The 18,063-nt window shown below is 38.0% G+C and overlaps 1 pseudogene; it reads right to left on the reverse strand.

Moving 5' to 3' along the window:
* Positions 1-18,063, reverse strand: part of LOC137257586 (uncharacterized) — a 37,295-nt pseudogene that overhangs the window by 7,306 nt on the left and 11,926 nt on the right.

Consider the following 18,063-nt stretch of genomic DNA (forward strand, 5'->3'; position numbering starts at 1 on the left):
ATGTCAAGTCATACACACTTACCTTTATTCACTGTTGAACCGTTTTGGTTTGTACTGCTTTCAGTGCCCCAGACGTATCCGGAATCATCTTCAAGAGAGAGGAAACGGTTACAGTAACGTCACGCATGGCACCGCACCAACAAGCCACAAAGATGGTATATGTGTAAACAACATCAGCAGTCAGATCAAATGTCCTTACCCCTTGTAATGAATCCTGGTGTGGGGGGTTTTTCAAAGCAGGTTCGGCAAATGCATAGCTGGACGAGAGAATGTGCTTGTTTATTATGTACAAAATTAAGGCTTAGTGCTTTTATTTACCAACGTGTGTCAAACTGTGATGTTGATGAAGCGTTGCTAGAAGCGTTGTAAAATCGTACTCACTTTTATTGATTGCTGAATCTTGAGTGAGTGAGTTAAAATTTAACGTCACATCGGCAATATCTCAGCCATATCGTGACGAGAACATCTAATATCAAAATTAATTATATGTCTACTATAAAACCTGTCAACGAAGGACAGTAAAACAACTAGAATATCACAAATGGAATTAAAACTAGCATGGAAAGTTAAAAGCAACATCACCATTAGGACAATACACTATAAAATCAGGCTATAGATCGCCAACAACTGAAGGTAGATCACCAAACTAGGGACCATGGGGACTTACAGTACCTTTGCTACCTGCATGGACCCTAGTTGGATTTACACCATCCCTTCTGCTGCTGGCGAGTGTACAATATGCTAGCCAAAATTAAAACAACAAGAATACTACGATTAAAAACCTGGTAGATTTAAATTTACATGGAATGTTTGTGGACTTACAATAATTTTACAATACTTCAGCCCCCTTTGAGGGTACAGCCACTAACAATTCTAGTTCTTAACCCAAACTGCCAATCATTAAAATGCATTTATATACAGAACATATCACTCAAAATTCAACCAAGAAATCAATTTCCTTTAAAAACCCAATAAATGAGCGCTGACCGTGTAAAAAAGATCCATAACAGTTTTTACAGAAAAATACTTATCCCTTATGATGGAGAATTCAACATAGTCAAGCAGGATATGCTTGACAGTGACTCTCTCATCACAAGGGATACAAAACGGAGGATCCTCACCTTTTAAAAGGTATGCATGAGTGTATCTTGTATGGCCAATACGACATCGTCGCAAAATGACTTCTTCAAATCTGGAAGTATGTATAACCAATGTAGGGTTTTATTTCATGTAGTTTATTGATACCTACTTGGGTGTCCCACTTCTTCTACATCAGATCACGAGTGTAAGCTGTAATGCTAGCTTTGTAGTCAGAATAAGGAATAAGAAGTGGTGTCACAGATTTGTTGAGTGCTGCCTTAGCAGCAAGATCGGCCATTGCGTTACCGGAAATGCCAACGTGGCTGGGTAACCAACAGAAGACGATGTCATACTGGCCAGTAGCAAGATCATTATATAATTCAATAATTTCAATTAAAAGTGGATGTTTACAAGAAAGATTTTTAATCGCCCGAAGGCAAGAAAGAGAGTCGGAATAGATTATATATTGTTTATGTTTATGGCGTCTTTGAATATATTTAAAGGTCACATGCAACGTAAAACACAACTTTGCAGATTCTGGTACCTTTCGGTGTGCACTTACCGAAACAAATCATAAAAAATGCCAATTCAACCTATAAAGTTGAAAAAAACGCGATGAAAAAAAAGCCCGCGAAATCGGAGTTCAAACGTTTCACTAAATTCCCCCCAGCGCTGGGGGGAAAACTGGTTTCAACAGCTGTGCTGCGCTGCGTCCATAACGCATGCGCAGTGAATAGTTTCGCGGAGCTTGGAACAGTATGCATGCCCAGGGTCTATCGTCGTGAGCAGTAGTCTAATCTTGGTTGTGTACACAAACAAGTAAATAATCTACTCGTTACGCAAAACAGCTTGTTGATTGTGGTAAGCAGTCTCTGTCACAGAGAAAGCTCAGTGTCTTGTTTATTTACACCTATATGTCTATCTGCCTGTCTGCTAAAGACAACATGCAATACACAGCTTCAATCATTGACCACGTGCAATTTGAACTTAACACCTATGAGACTATACGACATAAAGAAAATGAGTTGATTTATGACTCGTGCACCCGAGTCCCGTGTCTGCCACATTATGTAATTAGGCACGTGTGATACACATGACAGGTTTTTATGTCTGTGGGTTGCAAACAAACTACATGTACATTCATTTTTTTCGGATGACTGGATCTGACGGAACCTGGTGCAAACTCTTGTCAGTTTCAAATCCTGCTTTGTACTTGACGAATGACATGTTTTTTTTATTGGATCGAGCGCAAATTCAGATAACATGTATTTTCCAAACCCAACATCTCTATATACATTCTTCATGGATAACGACTTCTTTTCGTGTATGTGATTTTGTTTGACAACTGTATATGAATCCATACTGAAACGACGCATCAAGTACACAAAAAGAAGTTGTTATCTGCAAAGGTTCTTACTTTCTTGTGACTGGCTATACTTCTAAAATGCCCATCAAACAGATCATCTTTCTGTACACACAATGAACCCTCAGCATATCAGCAAATGAAACAGCCAATCGGAAGCCGTCGTTACACTTGAGTGCATATCCACCCGCTATGACTGGGTTCGGTCTCCCGAGGGCTTCGTTTCGGGGGAAGTAAGCCCAAGTACAAAAATTTTCAATTTTTATCAACGAGCTGGCTGTTGAGATAGAACGGTGTTCAGGTCCAGGTATCCAATTACATCCTGATGTTATTCAGATATTTATTCTCCTCTTTGCGGATGACATCGCACTTATATCTGATACTATTGGTGGACTACAGAAACGCATCAATGTTTTAGAAACGTTTTGTATAGAATACGGTCTTGAAGTCAATTTGGATAAGACAAAAGTTGTCGTGTTTCAGAAAGGTGGTATTTTATCAAGACGAGAAAGTTGGTTTTATAATGGTAGGAAGTTGGAAGCTGTAACTTCATATAAGTATCTTGGTATAACCTTCACAAGGGGCTTGTCTTGGTCTAGTCATTGTTCCAATGCAGCCTTGCAAGGCAAAAAGGCCTTATTTGGTGTCCTTAAAACAATAAGTAAACTAAGCAATATATCTCTTGAGCTATACTTTAAGATATTTGATAGGAAAATAGCTCCTATTCTGTTGTATGGTGCCGAGGTCTGGGGATTCTATCAGAATGACTGTATAGAATCTGTACACACATTGTCTTGCAAACGATTTTTAGGCGTTAAGATCTCTACAACTAATAATATAGCTCGTGGTGAATGTGGGCGGTTTCCCCTATATATTTTAACATATAAACGGGTTATAAAGTATTGGCTAAAACTATTAGCCATGTCTGAATCTCGTCATCCCAAAAAATGTTATCATATGATGCTAGTGGCTTTAGATCATAATAGAGTTAATTGGGCGTCGAAGTGTAGAGATCTGCTTTACAGCTTGGGTTTTGGCTTTGTTTGGGAGCAGCAAACTGTTACTTCCCCTACCTCATTCTTAACTGAATTTGAGAATCGTCTTAAATGTATTCATGAACAGAACTGGTTCAGCTCACTTCAAAATGGCAGTAAATCTACGTTTTATTCTTATTTTAAAACATCACTGTCTAGAGAGCCATATTTAAATGTGATTAGCATTAAAACGTTTAGAGTAGCACTCGCGCAGTTTAGGTGCTTTTCACACCAGTTACGTATTGAAACTGGAAGATATTATAAAATAGATAGAAATGACAGGCTATGTTTACAATGCGAGGAAGGTTATATTGAGGATGAGTACCACTTTCTCCTCGTGTGTTCCAAATTCAAACAGCTCCGCTTGAACCATTTACCTAAAGCCTTTTGCATCAATCCATGTAAAGCAAAATTCAAACTCCTTATGTCATCATTAGACTGTAATCTTATAAATAATTTAGCTAGCTTTATTTATCACGCAATGCATCTAAGATGTTAAAACTATCGATCTATACTGTATACACCATGTTTTGTCATACACCATGCAACTTTTGTAGTTATGGGCCGATGGCCTACACTTCTGTAATAAAGAATATATATACAAAATATTGCACTTTTGAATCGCGATTGTACGCTTATAATTTTGTTTATTTGTTTTTTTAAAAGCAGCAATGTATATTATATGTCATAAATAAGTGATAATTGTGTTTTAATTATGTTTGATTTTTTGGTTGCATGTGACCTTTAAGAGCTGTTAATATGGCGTTAGCCTCAGCGGTAAAATTAGAACTGTTGTCTGGTAATCTAGAAGATATTGTTCTGGATCCAATGACAGTGGCACAAGCTACTGCGCCACCGTCCTTGGAACCATCTGTAAATAAGGATCTATAACTGCTAAATTCATGTTTCAATTGATTATATTCTTGTTTATACTGTAATTCATTAGTTTCTGATTTTTTAAATGTGGTCAATGTTAGGTCCACTTGGGGCCTGACCAACTGCCAAGGAGAAGAAGAAAGAAGACGGGAAGGAGCTATATTTTCCAGCTCAATGCCGGCAGCAGCAAGAAATGGTTTAATTCTTAAACCAAGAGGCGGTACAAGCGAAGATTTCATATTGTATAAGTCCTCACACAGAGGACTGAAAACACAGTTATATGCAGGGTTTGACTCACTGGAATATAAGTTTGTTACATACTGTAAAGCTAATTTGATACGTCGCTGCTCAAGAGATGGCTCATCGGCCTCAACGTACAAGCTGTCAACAGGTGAAGTTCGAAAGGAGCCAAGACAAAGTCTTAGACCTTGATGGTGAACAGAATCTCAAAGTTTCAGGTTGCTTTTACAGGCTTCACCGTATACAATGGAGCCATAATCAAGTTTTGACCGGATCAGTGATCGATAAAGTTACAGGAGGATAGCTTGGTCCCCTCCCCATTTAGAATTTGAAACGACTTTCAACAAGTCAAGTGCCTTCAGGCATTTAGTTTTGAGGGATTTGATATGTGGTAGAAACGTTAAATGTGAGTCACAAATTAATCCCAAGAACTTGTCCTCCTTTACAACTTTGATGGGAGTGCCATCTAGAGATAGTTCTGGGTCCTTATGTGGCTTATATGTTCTGCAAAAATGTATACAATTAGTTTTGGACTTCGAAAATTTGAAGCCGTTTTCAAGATACCATTTATTTATTTTGTTTAAACACAACTGCAGTTGCCGTTCAATAGTATGCATATTTTTACCTCGGCAAAAAATATTAAAATCATCCACGAAAAGCGATCCATCAATTGAATCGTTTAAAACTGTTGATAAACTGTTGATCTTGATGCTAAAAAGAGTGACAGATAAAATACTGCCTTGTGGAACACCCTGATCCTGATTGTAATGATCAGACAGGGTAGAACCCACACGGACCTGGAATTGTCTGTCATTTAAAACGTTGGCAATAAATTGAGGCAAACGACCTCGCAAACCAAAGTCATGTAAATCCCTCAAAATACCATGTTTCCAGGTTGTGTCATATGCTTTTTCAAGATCAAAAAAGATAGACACAGAATGTTGTTTAATTAGTGCGTTTTTAACAAATGATTCCAGTCGCACTAAGTGATCGACAGTACTTCTGTTTTTACGGAAACCAGACTGTATATTTGTGATAAGATTATTTGTTTCCAAGTACCAAACAAGTCGATTATCTATCATGCGTTCCATGGTCTTGCAAACACAGCTAGTTAGTGAAATAGGTCGATAATTGGACGGATCCGTATGATCACGTCCAGGTTTAGGTATTGGTACTACTATGGCGTCACGCCATGATGGAGGAAAGTTACCCGATGTCCAAATATCATAGAAAATATTGAGAAGAGTTTCTAGGCAGGATTCCGGTAAGTGCTTCAGGAGTTGATAATGTATGTTATCATACATGTTATTTATTTATTTAAATTATGCACCATAGGATGGCGACGGAAATAATGTTCTGCCTTTTTCCTTGCCTTCCTAGCTTGTTTGCACTCATCGTTGAACCATGGTTTTCGTATGTGTAGAACTACAGAGAACTTTGGTATACACTCATCAGCTATGGAATTCAGTTCATCAGAAAAATATTTAATAGCATCAGGAACGTCACTAAAACGTTCGGGTTTAAGTTTTTCAGCACACAGTGTTTCATATAAAGCCGAGTTAACCCTCTTAAAATTCCATCTTGATGATGGAGGAACATCGGATGGAGTTACAGCTATTAATATAGTAGGAAAATGGTCCCTTCCACACAGGTCATCGTGGACTGACCATTCGAATTCATTTAATAGTTCTGAATTTGTAAGTGACAAGTCGAGAGCAGAATAAGTCCCTGTACCAGGGTGTAAATATGTGTTGGAACCATCATTATAAATACATAAGTCATTGTCAGAACAAAAGTCCTCCAACAATTTGCCTCTAGTGTTTGTATTTACACTACCCCAGAGTGGGTTGTGCCCATTTAAATCTCCCATTATGATACAGGGCTTCGGGAGCTGATCATATAGAGCTTGAAGATCGGTTTTGGCAAAAGCCGAAGACGGTGAAATATAAAGAGAGCATAGCGTAAACGCTACATGTAAAGTAATTCTCACTGCAACGGCCTGCATATTAGTATTAAGTGAAACAGGGCTTTGAATAACGTCGTTTTGTTTGACTAGAATGGATGATCCGCCAGTGGCCTTATCACCCGGAGGTGAAAAGCAATGATATGCATTAAAATGACGAAGGTCAAATGTATCTGTTTGTTTTAAATATGTCTCTTGGAGACATATCGCTGAAGGTGTAAAATCTTGGACTAATAGCTGTAATTCAGGTAAATTAGTCCTCAACCCTCTGCAGTTCCACTGTATAATATTATTGGAATAAACTATCTTTTGGGGGGATTTATTGGGGATCTACCCCGCACTCTTTTGGAGGGCGACAAGCTATGTGCCCTAGAATGGACGTTTTCAGAAACGTCCATGTCTTCAAGGGACCCACATTTATTTAGCAATTGAATGTTATTTTGTGACCCTTTAGGAGCTCTGCCACTTTGTTGTTTTGAAGCTTCAGGCTTAGGCTTAGATTTACCTTTTGAAGTTTGTTTTCTATCAGCTGTCGATTGAGACTCAGTGCGTGACTGCGAAGATGATTTATGATCAGAAGAAGACTTTGAAGTTCCAGGTAGTGATTCCTCAGTCTGTGATGACATAGCTGGGTATAGAAGTTGTGGAGAGTCGCTGTTGACCCAAGTCAAGGTAGTTTGGCAGCTTGTAGATTTTGTTGTTTTAGAGCTACGCACAGATGATGCGTTTGCTACTGTAGCATAACTTTCTGTAAGGTCAGATCTCTTCACCAGTTTTTTTGCTTTAGAAAAAGAGATATTTTGGGTGAACTTTATTTTGTTAATTGCCATTTGCTCTTTCTATATTGGACACTGTTTGGACGAAGATGAATGGTCGGCTGAGAAGTTAGTGCATTTTTTGAAATCACTGTCACAATCTTCTGTTGTGCGTGTCTTCTCACCACAGTGAGCACACACAACAGACAATGTACAGGTAGATACACCGTGTCCATATTTCTGGCATTTAAAACACCTTAGAGGGTTGGGGATGTATGTCTCAACTTGGATGTTACAGTAACCTGCCCTCACTGACTTGGGACCATTTGGAGAAGAGAAGGAAAACAAATAGGTATTTGTTTGGATTGTTTCATTTCTTTTCCGGGTTGAAAAACGCTTGACATAAAGCACACCCTGATCTTTCATTTCGGATGTTATGTCAAGTTCTGACATATCAGCAAACAACCGATCACGATCTCTGACAATACCTTTACTTGTGTTCAGGGTCTTGTGAGCAGAGACCGTGACCGGAATGCCCACAAAAGAATCAATACCCATCAGATTGGTTGCTTGCTGCTTGTTCCCACATTCAACTAGCAGGGCACCCGAACGTAAGCGTCTAAGATTCTTCACATCTCCAGCAATATCTTGAATACCCTTAGATACTGCAAAAGGGTTCAATGTTATTTGTGTCGTGTTAGGAGTTTCAACTACAAGAAAACGTGGCCAATACTCAGTCGATAAAGACGGTCTATGTTCAGTATCAACAGGATCAATTTCAAGCGGACGTTTTGATTTTATTTTATTTTATTCCAATAATACTGTACAGTGGAGCTGCAGAGGATTGAGGACTAATTTACATGAAATACAGCTATTAGTCCAAGATTTTACACCTTATTTAAAACAAACAGATACATTTGACCTTCGTCATTTTAATGCATATCATTGTTTTTCCCCTCCGGGGTATAGAGCCACTGGCGGGTCATCCGTTCTAGTCAGACAAAACGTTATTCAAAGCCCTGTTTCACTTAATACTAATATGCAGGCTGTTGCAGTGAGAATTACGTCACATGTAGCGTTTACGCTATGCTCTCTTTATATTTCGCCGTCTTCGTCGTTTGCCAAAACTGATCTTCAAGCTCTGTATGACCAACTCCCGAAGCCCTGTATCATAATGGGAGATTTAAATGGGCACAACCCACTCCGGGGTAGTGTAACTACAAACACTAAAGAGAAATTGGTGGAGGACATTTGTTCTGACAATGATTTATGTATTTATAATGATGGTTCCAACACATATTTACACCCTGGGACGGGACCTATTCTGCTCTTGAGCTGTCAGTGAAAAATGCAGAACTCACTAAATGAATTTGAATGGTCAGTCCACAATGACCTCTGTGGAAGTAACCATTTTCCTACTATATTAAAATCTGTAACTCCATCTGATGTTCCTCCATCATCAAGGCGGAATTTTAAAAAGGCTAACTGGGCTTTATATGAAACACTCTGTGCTGAAAAACGTAAACCGTTTTATTGACGTCCATGGTTCTATTAAATGTTTTTTTCTGATGAACTGAATTCCATAGTTGATGAGTGTATACCAAAGTCCTCTGCAGTTCCACACATAAGAAAACCATGGTTCACTGATGAATGCAAACAAGCTAGGAAGGCAAGGAAAAAAGCAGAACATTATTTTTCGTCGCCATCCCGTGGTGCACAATTTAAATAAATTTAAAATTTTAAATGCTAAAGCGCGGCGTACTTTTAAACAGAACAAACGCCAGTCTTGGCAAAATTATGTATCCAAAATAACTTCTCGGACACCCATGTCCAAGGTATTGAACATGGTCCAAAAAGTGTAGGTAAAGGTACTAAATCTACTGTCCATCATCTTAAACATGGAGATCAGTTACTTACGGATAAATCAGATATCGCAAATAAACTGGCCGAAACCCTCCCTAAGCACTCTTCCTCTTCTAACTATTTACCTAACTTCTAGCAGTATCAAAAAGAACAAGAAAATAAAACTATTAATTTCAACTCAGATAATGGTGAAGATTGTAATGAAACGTTTTCTATTCATGAGCTCCATACTGCTCTTGATCAAGCTCATGATACTGCTACAGGAGCTGATAACATACATTATCAACTCCTGAAGCATTTACCAAAATCCTGCCTAGAAACTCTTCTAAATATTTTTGATGATATTTGGACATCGCGTAACTTTCCTCCATCATGGCGTGACGCCATAGTAGTACCAATACCTAAATCTGGACGTGATCATACTGATCCGTCCAATTATCGACCTATTTCACTAACTAGCTGTGTTTGCAAGACCATGGAACGCATGATAAATAATCGACTTGTTTGGTACTTGGAAACTAATAACCTTATCACAGACATACAATGTGGTTTCCGTAAAAAACAGAAGTACAGTCGATCATTTAGTGCGTTTAGAATCATTTGTGAAAAATGCGCTGATTAATAAACAACATGCTGTGTCTATCTTTTTTGATCTTGAGAAAGCATATGACACAACCTGGAAATATGGCATTTTAAGAGATTTACATGATTTCGGCTTGCGAGGTCGTTTGCCTGAATTCATAGCCAATTTTTGAAATAACAGGCAATTTCAAGTCCGCGTGGGTTGTACCCCGTCTGATCATTACAATCAGGATCAGGGTGTTCCACAAGGCAGTATTTTGTCAGTCACTCTTTTTAACATCAAGATCAACAGTCTATCTAAAGTTTTAAACGATTTAATAGATGGATCTTTATTTGTGAACAATTTTAAAATTTCTCGTCGTGGTAAAAATACGCATTGAGCGGCAACTGCAGCTGTATTTAAACAAAATAGATAAATGGTGTCTTGAAAACGGCTTCAAATTTTCTAAATAAAAAAACAATTGTATACATTTCTGTCGTACATACAAACCCCATAAAGACCCAGAACTATTTCTCAGTGGTACCTCAATCAAAGTGGTCAAGGAGGCCAAGTTCTTGGGACTTATTTTCGACTCACATTTGACCTTTTTGCCACATATGAAATCCCTTAAAGCCAAATGCCTGAAGGCACTCGATTTATTAAAGGTTGTTCCCAATTCAAAATGGGGAGGGGATCAAACTACCCTTCTTCACTTATATAGATCACTAGTCCGATCTAAACTTGATTACGGCTCCATCGTATATGATGGAGCTTGTCAAAGCAACCTAAAATTACTAGATCCTGTGCACCACCAAGGCCTAAGACTTTGTCTCGGTTCTTTCAGAACCTCTCCTATCGACAGTCTATACGTCGAGGCTGATAAGCCTTCTTTCAACTTACGCCGTATAAAACTATCTTTACAATACACTACAAACTTAGCTTCTAATGAGTCTAATCCCGCATTTAATTGTGTCTTTAATTCCTCTCTATCAAGATTTGTATAACAAAAAGTCTTCCCTTGTTCCGCCTCTTGGGCTCAAAATTAAGCCATTTCTTGTTGCTTCTAGCATTAAGCTGGAAAATATAGCTCCTTCCGTCTGCTTTCTTCTCCTCCTTGGCAGTTGGTTAGGCCACAATTCGACCTAACATTAACGACATTTAAAAAATCAGAAACGAATGAATTACAGTATAAACAATAATATAATCAGTTGAAACATAAATATTGCAAGCATAAATCCTTATGTACAGATGGGTCCAAGATAATAGTTCTATTTTTACGGCAGACGTTAATGCCATATTAACAGCAAATATATTCAAAGACACCCTACACGTAAACAATATATAATCTATTCAGACTCTCTTTCTTGCCTTCAGGCTATTATAAATATATCTTGCAAACATCCACTTTTAATAGAAATTATTGAATTGTATAATGATCTTGCTACTGGCCACTACATCATCTTGGGTTGGTTACCCAGCCATGTAGGGATCTCTGGTAACACATTGGCTGATCTTGCTGCTAAAGCAGCACTCAACAAATCTGTGGCACCACTGCTTATTCCTTACAGTGATTACAAAGCCACTATTAGATCTTATATCCGTGATCTGATGCAGAAGTGGTACACCCAAGTAGGAATAAATAAATTACATGAGATAAAACCTTACATTGGTTATACCCACTCGGGTTGTCAGTCCAGATTTGAAGAGGTTGTTTTACGACGATGTCGTATTGGCCACACTAGATATACTCATGCATACCTGTTAACAGGTGAGGATCCTCCATTTTGTATCCCTTGTGATCAGCGAGTTACGGTCAAGCATATTCTGCTTGACTGTATTGAATTCTCCATCACAAGGGATAAGTATGTTACAGTTAAAACAATGGAAGATCTTTTACCAGCGTTAGTTCTCATTTAATTATTGGGGTTTTTTTTAAGAAATTGATTTTTTTATTGAGCAATATGATTCTGTAAAAAGATGTATTTTAATAATTGGTAGTTTAGATTCGTAACTAGAATTGTTAGTGGCTGTACCCTCAAAGTGTGAGTGAGTGAGTTAATATTTAACGTCACATCGGCAATATTGCAGCCATATCGTGACGAGAACGAGTAATTATGAAAATACAAATGAATTAATAGCACATACATTGTAAAACTCTGTCGACAAGGGACAGTAAAACTAACTAGGATATCACAGAGTAGAATGTAAAACTAGTGAATAGACCTAAAACAATGTATCTATACAGGACAGTACAATATAAAAATGAGCTATAGGTTGCCAACAACAGAAGGTAGATCACCACACTAAGGACCATGGGGACTTACAGTACATTTGCTTCCTGTATGGACCCTAGTTGGATTTACATCATCCCTTCAGCTGTTAGCAACTTAGACAAATCTAGCCATAAACTAAAAACACACTTATTCTACGATTAAAAAGGTGGAAAACTGAAATTTACTTCAAATGTTTTTGGACTTATGTACCCTCTCAGGTGGACTATTGTTTTACGGTACTTCAACCCCCTTCAAGGGTACAGCCACTAACGGTTTGAGTCACTAATTTAATCTTCCAATTATAAAATATTTATTTATTTATAGTTCAGTTAATAAATCTAATTCCTTTAAAAATGCAATAATTAAATGAGGGCTAACATTGCTAAAAAGATCCTTCATAATTTGTGAATTAAAATACTGATCGCTTGTGATGGAATACTCAACACAGTCAAGCAAGACATGCTTGACTGTGATTCTTTCATCACAAGAGATGCAGAACGGAGGATCCTCACCTTTCAAAAGGTATTCATGAGTGTATCTCGTATGGCCCATACGACATCGCCGCATAATGACCTCCTGAAATCTGGATTGACAACCCAAGTGGGTATAACCAATATAAGGTTTTATTGCAGGTAATTTATTTACACCCACGTGGGTGTCCCACCTCTTTTGCATCAGATCTCGGATATACGATCTAATTGTAGCTTTATAATCAGAGTATGGGACAAGAAGTGGAGTCACGGATTTTTTGAGTGCTGCCTTGGCAGCAAGATCGGCCATTGTGTTGCCAGAAGTGCCTACATGGCTGGGTAACCAACAAATTACGATGTCGCTTTGGCCAGTAGCAAGAGTATTATACAATTCAGTCATTTCTATTAAAAGTGGATGTTTACATGACATGTTTTTAATTGCCTGGAGGCAAGAAAGAGAATCAGAATAGATAATATACTGTTTATGTCTGGGATGTCTTTCAATATATTTAAGAGCAGTTAATATAGCGTTTGCTTCTGCTGTGAAAATAGAACTATTATCTGGTAATCTGAAAGATATTGCTCTGGATCCAATGACAGTGGCACAAGCCACTGCGCCACCATCCTTGGACCCATCTGTAAATAAAGATTTGTATGTGTTATACTTACTTTTTAATTGATTATATTCTTGTTTATATTGTAATTCATTTGTTTCTGACTTTTTAAAACTTGTCAGTGTTAGGTCAACTTCGGGTCTAACTAACTGCCAAGGTGGAGACGAAGTGAGTGAGTGAGTTAATATTTAACGTCACATCGGCAATATCTCAGCCATATCGTGACGAGAACATTTAATACTAAAATGAAATATATGTCTATCATAAAACCTGTCAGCGAAGGACAGTAAAACAACTAGGATATCACAGAGTAGAATATAAAACTAGTAACTATACCTAAAACAATTTATCTATACAGGACAATACAATGTAAAAATGGGCTATAGATTGCTAACAACTGAAGGTAGATCACCATACTAGGGACCATGGGGACTTACAGTACCTTGGCTACCTGCATGGACCCTAGCTGGATTTACATCATCCCCTCAGGAGTCAGCAATTCTGGAAATCTAGCCATTCAGTAAAAAGACATTTATTCTACGATTAAAAACATGGAAAGTTTGAATTTACTTTGAATGTTTGTGGACTTACGTACCCTCTCAGGAGGACAATAGTTTTACAATACTTCAACCCCCTTTGAGGATACAGCCACCAACAAGCACAGTTACCAATTTAAACTTCCGATAATAAAAATTATCTATTTACAATTCATTTAATAAATCTAATTCTTTTAAAAATCCAATAATTAAATGAGAACTGATATTAGTAAAAAGGTCCTTCATACTACGTGATTTAAAATAGGTATCCCTTGTGATGGAATACTCCACGCAGTCAAGCAAGACATGCTTGACCGTGATTCTTTCATCACAAGGGATACAAAACGGAGGATCCTCACCTTTCAAAAGATATTTATGCGTATATCTGGTGTGACCAATACGACATCGTCGCATAACGACCTCTTCAAATCTGGACTGACAGCTCAAGTAGGTGTAACCAATATACGGTTTTATTTCATGTAATTTATTTATACCTACTTGGGTGTCCCACTTCTTTTGCATCAGATCACGTATATAAGTTCTAATATTCGCTTTGTAATCTGAGTATGGAAGAAGAAGTGGTGTCACAGATTTGTTGAGTGCTGCCTTGGCAACAAAATCGGCCATTGTGTTCCCTGAAATGCCTACATGGCTGGGTAACCAACAGAAGACGATGTCGTATTGGCCAGTAGCAAGATCATTATATAATTCAATAATTTCAATTAAAAGTGGATCTTTACAAGAAAGATTTTTAATCGCCTGAAGGCAAGAAAGAGAGTCGGAATAGATTATAAATTGTTTATGTTTATGGCGTCTTTGAATATATTTAAGAGCTGTTAATATGGCGTTAGCCTCAGCGGTAAAAATAGAACTGTTGTCTGGTAATCTAGACGATATTGTTCTGGATCCAATGACAGTGGCACAAGCTACTGCGCCACCGTCCTTGGACCCATCTGTAAATAAGGATTTATAACTGCTATATTTATGTTTCAATTGATTATATTCTTGTTTATACTGTAATTCATTAGTTTCCGATTTTTTAAATGCGGTCAATGTTAGGTCCACTTGGGGCCTAACCAACTGCCAAGGAGGAGAAGAAAGAAGACGTGAAGGAGCTATATTTTCCAGCTCAATGCCGGCAGCAGCAAGAAATGGTTTAATTCTTAAACCAAGAGGCGGTACAAGCGAAGATTTTTTATTGTATAAGTCCTCACACAGAGGACTGAAAACACAGTTATATGCAGGGTTTGACTCACTGGAATATAATTTTGTTACATACTGTAAAGCTAATTTGATACGTCGCTGCTCAAGAGATGGCTCATCGGCCTCAACGTACATGCTGTCAACAGGTGAAGTTCGAAAGGAGCCAAGACAAAGTCTTAGACCTTGATGGTGAACAGAATCTAAAAGTTTCAGGTTGCTTTTACAGGCTCCACCATATACAATGGAGCCATAATCAAGTTTTGACCGGATCAGTGATCGATAAAGTTGCAGGAGGGTAGTTTGGTCCCCTCCCCATTTAGAATTTGAAACGACTTTCAACAAGTCAAGTGCCTTCAGGCATTTAGTTTTGAGGGATTTGATATGTGGTAGGAACGTTAAATGCGAGTCAAAAATTAATCCCAAGAACTTGGCCTCCTTTACAACTTTGATGGGAGTGCCATCTAGAGATAGTTCAGGGTCCTTATGTGGCTTATATGTTCTGCAAAAATGTATACAATTAGTTTTGGACTTCGAAAATTTGAAGCCGTTTTCAAGACACCATTTATTTATTTTGTTTAAACACAACTGCAGTTGCCGTTCAATAGTATGCATATTTTTACCTCGGCAAAAAATATTAAAATCATCCACAAATAACGATCCATCAATTGAATCGTTTAAAACTTTTGACAAACTGTTGATCTTGATGCTAAAAAGAGTGACAGATAAAACACTGCCTTGTGGAACACCCTGATCCTGATTGTAATGATCAGACAGGGTAGAACCCACACGGACCTGGAATTGTCTGTCATTTAAAAAGTTGGCAATAAATTGAGGCAAACGACCTCGCAAACCAAAGTCATGTAAATCCCTCAAAATACCATGTTTCCAGGTTGTGTCATATGCTTTTTCAAGATCAAAAAAGATAGACACAGCATGTTGTTTATTAATTAGTGCGTTTTTAACAAATGACTCCAGTCGCACTAAGTGATCGACAGTACTTCTGTTTTTACGGAAACCACACTGTATATCTGTGATAAGATTATTTGTTTCCAAGTACCAAACAAGTCGATTATTTATCATGCGTTCCATGGTCTTGCAAACACAGCTAGTTAGTGAAATAGGTCGATAATTGGACGGATCCGTATGATCACGTCCAGGTTTAGGTATTGGTACTACTATGGCGTCACGCCATGACGGAGGAAAGTTACCCGATGTCCAAATATCATCAAAAATATTGAGAAGCGTTTCTAGGCAGGATTCTGGTAAGTGCTTCAGGAGTTGATAATGTATGTTATCAGCTCCTGTAGCAGTGTCATGAGCTTGATCAAGAGCAGTATGGAGTTCATGAATAGAAAACGTTTCATTATAATCTTCCCCATTATCAGAATTGAAATTAATAGTTTTCTTTTCTTGTTGTTTTTGATATTGCTGAAATTTAGGTACATAATTTGAAGAGGAAGAGTGTTTAGCAAGGGTTTCACCCAGTTTATTAGCAATATCTGATTTATCAGTAAGCAATTGATCTCCATGTTTAAGATGATGGACAGTAGATTTAGTACCTTTACCTTTGATTTTCTGGACCATGTTCCATACCTTGGACATGGGTGTCCGAGAATTTATTTTGGATACATAATTTTGCCAAGATTGGCGTTTGCTCTGTTTAAAAGTACGCCGTGCTTTAGCATTTAAAATCTTAAATTTATTGAAATTATGCACCATAGGATGGCGACGGAAATAATGTTCAGCTTTTTTCCTTGCCTTCCTAGCTTGTTTGCACTCATCGTTGAACCATGGTTTTCTTATGTGTGGAACTGCAGAGGACTTTGGTATACACTCATCAGCTATGGAATTCAGTTCATCAGAAAAAGATTTGATAGTATCAGAAACGTCAATAAAACGTTCAGGTTTAAGTTTTTCAGCACACAGTGTTTCATATAAAGCCCAGTTAGCCTTTTTAAAATTCCGCCTTGATGATGGAGGAACATCAGATGGAGTTACAGCTTTTAATATAGTAGGAAAATGGTCACTTCCACACAGGTCATCGTGGACTGACCATTCGAATTCATTTAATAGTTCGGAATTTGTCAATGACAAGTCGAGAGCAGAATACGTCCCTGTGCCAGGGTGTAAATATGTGTTGGAACCATCATTATAAATACATAAGTCATTGTCAGAACAAAAGTCCTCCAACAATTTACCTCTAGTGTTTGTATTTACACTACCCCAGAGTGGGTTGTGCCCATTTAAATCTCCCATTATAATACAGGGCTTCGGGAGTTGGTCACATAGAGCTTGAAGATCAGTTTTAGTGAACGTCGAAGACGGCGAAATATAAAGAGAGCATAGCGTAAACGCTACGTGTAAGGTAATTCTCACTGCAACAGCCTGCATATTAGTATTAAGTGAAACAGGGCTTTGAATAACGTTTTGTCTGACTAAAACGGATGACCCGCCAGTAGTTCCATCACCCGGAGGTGAAAAAGAATGATATGCATTAAAATGACGAAGGTCAAATGTATCTGTTTGCTTTAAATATGTCTCTTGGAGACATATCGCTGAAGGTGTGAAATCTTGGACTAATAGCTGTAATTCATGTAAGTTAGTCCTCAATCCTCTGCAGTTCCACTGTACAATATTAGTGGAATAAACTATCTTTTGGGGGGATTTATTGGGGATCTTCCCCGCACTCTTTTGGAGGGCGACAAGCTATGTGCCCTAGAATGGACGTTTTCAGAAACGTCCATGTCTTCAAGAGACCCGTATTTATTAAACAATTGAACTTTATTTTGTGACCCCTTGGGAGCTCTGCCACTTTGTTGTTTTGAAACATCAGGCTTAGGCTTAGATTTACCTTTAGCAGTTTGCTGTCTATCAGTTGTAGATTGAGACTCAGTGCGTGACTGCGAAGATGATTTATGATCAGAAGAAGACTTTGATGTTCCAGGAAGTGATTCTTCAGTCTGTGATGACATAGCTGGGTATAGAAGTTGTGGAGAGTCACTGTTGACCCAAGTCAAGGTAGTTTGGCAGCTTGTAGATGACTTTGTTATTTTAGAGCTGCGCACAGATGATGCGTTTGCTACTGTAGCATAACTTTCTGGAAGATCAGATCTCTTTACCAGTTTTTTTGCTTCAGAAAAAGAGATGTTTTGGGTATACTTTATTCTGTTTATTTCCATTTGCTCTCTCCAGATTGGACACTGTTTCGATGAAGATGAATGGTCACCTGAG

The sequence above is a fragment of the Haliotis asinina genome, chromosome 12 (genome assembly GCF_037392515.1).
Source record: "Haliotis asinina isolate JCU_RB_2024 chromosome 12, JCU_Hal_asi_v2, whole genome shotgun sequence".
Taxonomy (NCBI): Eukaryota; Metazoa; Mollusca; class Gastropoda; order Lepetellida; family Haliotidae; genus Haliotis; species Haliotis asinina.